This window comes from Mandrillus leucophaeus, unplaced genomic scaffold (assembly GCF_000951045.1).
Source record: "Mandrillus leucophaeus isolate KB7577 unplaced genomic scaffold, Mleu.le_1.0 Scaffold216, whole genome shotgun sequence".
Taxonomy (NCBI): domain Eukaryota; kingdom Metazoa; phylum Chordata; class Mammalia; order Primates; family Cercopithecidae; genus Mandrillus; species Mandrillus leucophaeus.
The window spans coordinates 2,582,492-2,588,192 of record NW_012102210.1 but is presented as its reverse complement, the minus strand read 5'-3'; positions in this window follow the sequence as shown (position 1 = coordinate 2,588,192).

Below are 5,701 nucleotides of genomic sequence, written 5' to 3'. Positions count from 1 at the left end.
CCTTCCTTCCTTCCTTTCCTTCCTGTCCCTTCCCTTCCTTCCTTTTTCTTCCCTCCCCTCCCTTCCCTTCCCCTTCCTTCCTTCCTGCCTTCCTGCCTTCTTTCCTTCCTTCCTTCCCTTTCCTTTTCCTTTCTTCTTTTCTTTTCTTTTCTTTTTTCTTGAGAGATAGAGTCTCACTCTGTCGCCCAGGCTGGAGTGCAGTGGTGCAATCATGACTCACTGCAGCCTCAATCTCCTGGGTTCAAGCGATCCTCCCACCTCAGCTTCCTAAGTAGCTGGGACTACAGGTGCCACCATGCCCAGCTAATTTTTACATTTTCTGTAGAGATGGGGTCTCGGCCTCCAGCTTCAGATTACAGGTATAAGCCACTGTGTCCAGCTGATTCTGGGTTTCTTGATCTTTGTATTGCAGCTACAGTGGTTTCAAACTCAATTCAAGGGGTGGTCTCAGAGGTTGTAGTGCCACTGGGAGTTAGTTCAGAATTCTGGAATTCCTTCCTGGATGTTCAGGTTAGAACCCACCATTCTGGCTTTTCCAACAATTTCGAAAACATCGAATTCTCTATTAAGTCTCTCTTTGGTGGCTGGGTGCAGTGGATCATGCCTGGAATCCCGCATTTTGGGAGGCTGAGGTAGGAGGATCACTTGAGCCCAGAAGTTTGAGACCAGTCTGGGCAATACAGCAAGACCCCCCATCTCTACAAAAAATAAGTTAAAAAGATTAGCAGGGGTCGGGCACGGTGGCTCACACCTGTAATCCCAGCACTTTGGTAGGCCGAGGCGGGCAGATTGCGAGGTCAAGAGATAGAGACCATCCTGGCCAACATGGTGAAACCTCGTCTCTACTAAAAATACAAAAATTAGCTGGGCATGGTGGCACGTGCCTGTAGTCCCAGCTACTCAGGAGGCTGAGGCAGGAGAATCGCTTGAACCCTGGAGGTAGAGGGTGCAGTGAGCTAAGATCGCGCCATTGTACTCCAGCCTGGTGACAGGGCGAGACTCTGTCTCAAAAAAAAAAAAAAAAAAATTAGTGGGGTGTGGTAGTGTGGGCCTATAGTCTCAGCTTTTTTGGAGGCTGAGGTGGGAGAATGGCTTGAGTCCAGGAGATTGAGGCTGCAGTGAGCTATGATCATGCCACTGCACTCTAGCCTGTCTCGAAAAAAAAAAAAAAATCTCTCTTTGGTTAAAAATGCCCAGAGGGGCTTTCTACATAAATCCTTACAGGCACAGGAATAAACTAAACCATCTCTTTCTCCTGCACCCCGACAGCACAGTACCTAGCGTAGGTCCCCCTCTCCCTAAGAAAACCTCATGCCCCATACCAGCTGACCTGGCACCATGGCTGGCCTCTGAGCTGCCCAAGCCCATGCTGGACATTTGCCTCTTTGTGCATCGTTCATTCCCTTCCCTTGCCCTGCTTTGTCCTGTATGCAGGAAGCTGACTCCTGCAAATTACATTTCCCTTGTCCACATACACAGTGCCTTGTCCACTGGTTTCTTGTTGGGTTCAACCAACGCAATACACTGGTGATAAACTGGAGGGTGAGATAAGGGGAATGCCAGAGTATTTCTTGTCCTCTCTCTGCTTCCAGTGGCATCTATTTTGTGGAGCCAGCTTCTGCCAGGCAACACCCGCACCACAGCCTCTCAGCTCCCAGCCATTGGCCCCTCCACAGTTAAAGCTCTGCCCTGGCACTCCAGCTCCTGGAGTCATGTACATACTATCTCCCTGCTCTGACTGTCTAGATCTATGGGTAGTGGCCGCTTCCTGAAATTGCTAATCTTCGAGTTGCCTCACCCTCCCCTGGTTTCGGCTTTTCCAACACTGTTGTAACTGGGTTCTCAAATGAAATCACCTCTAGCGTGAGCTACCTGGTGAGCTGGGTTTTCCTGACAGTGTGGTTCCTCCTATCTGCTACAAGTGGAGCTCCGGGCCTTGAGCCACGTCTTCCTTCCTTGTGGACACAGTCTGTCTCCCCTGCGGCCTCCCTGGCCATTTTGTCCTGGCCCAGCCTGAAGAAACATCCGGGCAAAATCCTTCTGGGTCCCTTTCCCCAGCTGGGGAGTAGGGGGGCAGGGGAGGAGCCAGGGTGAATGGCAGCTTTCGCCAACACCTCACTCTTCTCTTTTCGACATGTTTACTCACAGGCTGTCTGGGAAGTGAGAATCCTCCCTAATGGATGTTTCACCCAATTAAATAATTAACTCCAAGTGTTGCTAAGCATCCTCGCCTCTCGCCTTCCAGTCCTGGAGGCTTCCTCATGCCAGGCCGAGGCTGCTGCTGACACAAGGAGCCTAGGGTAGACTGCCCTGTTGCCTCTGCACGGAGTGCCCCTGATGCTTCTGTACAGGATGAGGGAGATAAATGCACCTGAGAAGGAAGGGAAGAAGGGGTGTTTAGACAGGAGGCTGAGGGGAGGCTGAGACTCACAGGAAGTGGCATTAGAACCTTCTGGAGCCTTTCTATTGAATATTTAGTCCTTCAAGGTTTCCCTCTCCCCCTATTCTTCCCATACCCCACAGCAGGGTCCTTGTTCCTTCAAGGAAGGGGAAAGGAAGGGACACAGGTTTCTTTCTAATGGGTGGTCTTGAGTTATGAGGACTTACAGAGCTGAGCTGCTCTCCTAACCAGACAGTCAGGTAAGGAACCCCGAGGGGAGAGGCTAAATACATTCATCCTGTGGAATATCACTCAGCCCTTAAAAAGAACAAGATACATTTTCCTGTATAGATGGGAAAAGATCTATCAGATACTATAAAGTGAAAAAATGCAGATACCAGTACATGCAGTTTAACTTAAGTAAAAATAATGTGCACATCTATGCATATACTTGTCTACCTATGGAAGGAGGACTGGAACTAGGGACACCAAACTATTCCAAGGGGTGACCTCTGTGCCTTAAAATGGAGTGGGGAGAAGGCTAGTGCTCTCATTTTATTCTCTGCACCCCTGAAATGCCTGATTCTTACAAGAATGTGTTATTATATCACTGCCACAATTAAAACAGCAATAGAGGCCAGGCGTGGTGGCTCACACTTGTAATCCCAACAGTTTGCGAGGCCGAGGCAGGCAGATCACCTGAGATCAGGAGTTCAAGACCAGCCTGGCCAACATGGTGAAACCCCGTCCATACAAAAATACAAAAATTAACCAGGCATGATGGTGGGTGCCTGAAATCCCAGCTACTTGGGAGGCTGAGGTGGAAGAATCGCTTGAACCTGGGAGGCGGAGGTTGCAGTTAGCTGAGATCGTGCCGTTGCACTCCAGTCTGGATGACAGAGTTAGACTCCGTCTCAAAAACAAAAACAAACCAATACAGTGAGGAATATGAAAGGAAAAAAAGAAACAACTATGCTCTTAAAAAATGGCACAGGGAGGCATGTGCGAGTTAGGACAAAGTGAAGAAAATGCATTCTTAACCCTAGGGATTTTAGATTGTTGAATCAATATTCTTCTATCTTTTTGGCCTCAAATCACAGTAAGAAATAGATTTTCATCAGATCCCAGTATACATATGTATACTTGTACTTATGTATTTGAAACAGACTTTCCAGTAAATAATGCTTGCATTTAGTATACATCATGCACCCTAGTATTTTCTATTCTTTTCTAATTTTCCCTTTTAAAATACTGGTTGTGGCCAGATGCGGTGGCTCATGCCTGTAATCCCAGCACTTTGGGAGGCAGAAGTGGGCAGATCACCTGAGGTCAGGAATTTGAGACCAGCCTGGCCAACATGGTGAAACCATGTCTGTACTAAAAATACAAAACAAAATTAGCCAGGTGTGGTGGCGGACACCTACAATCCCAGCTACTCAGGAGGCTGAGGCGGGAGAATCATGTGAACCAGGATACAGAGGGTGCAGTGAGCCGAGATCATGCCACCATTGCGCTCCAGCCTGGGCCACAAGAGCAAGACTCCGACTCAAAAAACAAATAAATAAATAAATACTGGTTGTGACTTTATTTTATTTCATTTTATTTTTTGAGGCAGGGTCTCATTCTGCCATCCAGGCTAGAATGCAGTGGTACAATCTCAGTTCACTGCAACCTCTGCTTCCCGGGTTCAAGCGATTCTCCCACCTCAGCCTCCCAAGTAGCTGGGATTACAGGCACGTACCACCATGCCCAACTAATTTTTGTATTTTTAGTAGAGATGGGGTTTCACCATGCTGGCCAGGCTGATCTCGAACTCCTGGCCTCAAGTGATCTGCCCGCTTGGCCTCCCAAAGTGCGGAGGTTACGGGTTTGAGCCACCGCGCCGGGCCTAAAAATATTGGTTGTGACCTTCTAAATAGATTTCATGAGCATTAATGGGTTCCAGACAGCAGTTTGGAGAAACTGCCTCAACTGTTGGGGCTCTGGGCCGTCTTGGGAAAGGTTTGACCATCAAGCTCTCAGGGACCCAACGGGTCAGGAGGGGATCTCTCAAGTCTTTTCAGCAAGTCCCTGAAGGAATGGGGAGAGTGGTCCTTCAGGACATGACCACTGGATGGCAGTGCTGGCTGCATTTCCCACCAATCCAGGCTCCAGCCCAGAGGCTTTTCTTGTAAACCACTTAGAAACCAGAATTGAACCACTGCCTACCTCCTACCCCCACCTCCATGGCGCTGCTGAACTGGAAAGCATTACGGATGGCTCCCAAATAGGAAAAAAAGAACCGAAAAACTTTGGATGAGAGGCCCAGACCTTCTCTACCAGTGTAGCCCAGTCAAGAACGGAAGCTAATCTCACCCAGATCCAAAACCCAAGTCCTCACTACTAGTTGTGTGGCCTTGGGCAAGTTCCTTAACCTCTCTGTGTGTATTTCCTCATCTGTAAAATGGACATAGATAATAATACCTCCTTCCCTCAAGGAGTTGTGAAGGCAAAGTGAGCCAGTACATGCAGAGCCCCACACTCAGAGCCTCAGAGCCAGCAGTAAGTAATAACCAACTGTCATTAGACTACTTTGCCTTCTGATTCCACCCTCTGTGGAGGTGGCGTGGCGTTGGAAAGTGCTTTAGGGGTCAATTAACTGCAGAAATGAATGAAACCCTGGAGAGCCTGTTTCTACCCCCTCCCCTAGGCAAGCAGTAGGCTGGAGCCGATGGGGTGAGGGGTGGTGGGGGTGAGGGGAGGTGGGGTGTGGCGGGCTCTGATGGAGCTGATAAGCCACGACTCCCAACTCCTACTCCCTGGTGACTGAGCCCTGAGCCCTGGGACCTGTGGCCTGGCCGCTGCCCCCTGATTTATTCTCTCCACTCCCCTCACCCCCTCATCCCTTGGGAACCAGGCTTATCTCTGCCATCGCTGGCCCCCAAGCCAGGCCTACCCTTCCCCTGACCCCATAGGGCGGGGCAGGAGACAAACTGAGCCCTGTAGACCCAGGGACGGCTCATTCCACCCTCTCTATGTCACCCTAACTTCCCCTTCCTTCCCTCTGCACCTCCTCCAGGTGCATGGCTCCTGCCCACGGCCAAGGCTGCCTCCTCCGCAGAGCTCTGGATCCCCAGGTCAGCTTCCTCTCCCCAGCAGCCTCCCATTTCCCTTCTTCCCTCTCTGACCCCACTGAAAAGCATCCTTAAAGCACCCCTTCACAAAAACCTTCCCCTAACTCGGGGAAGTTATGCACACCCAGAGCCGGGCCTCTCTCCACCATCATTGAGCCCCAAGGCCAGCACCTTCAACTTCCTCATCTTCTGAATATTAGGGCATGAC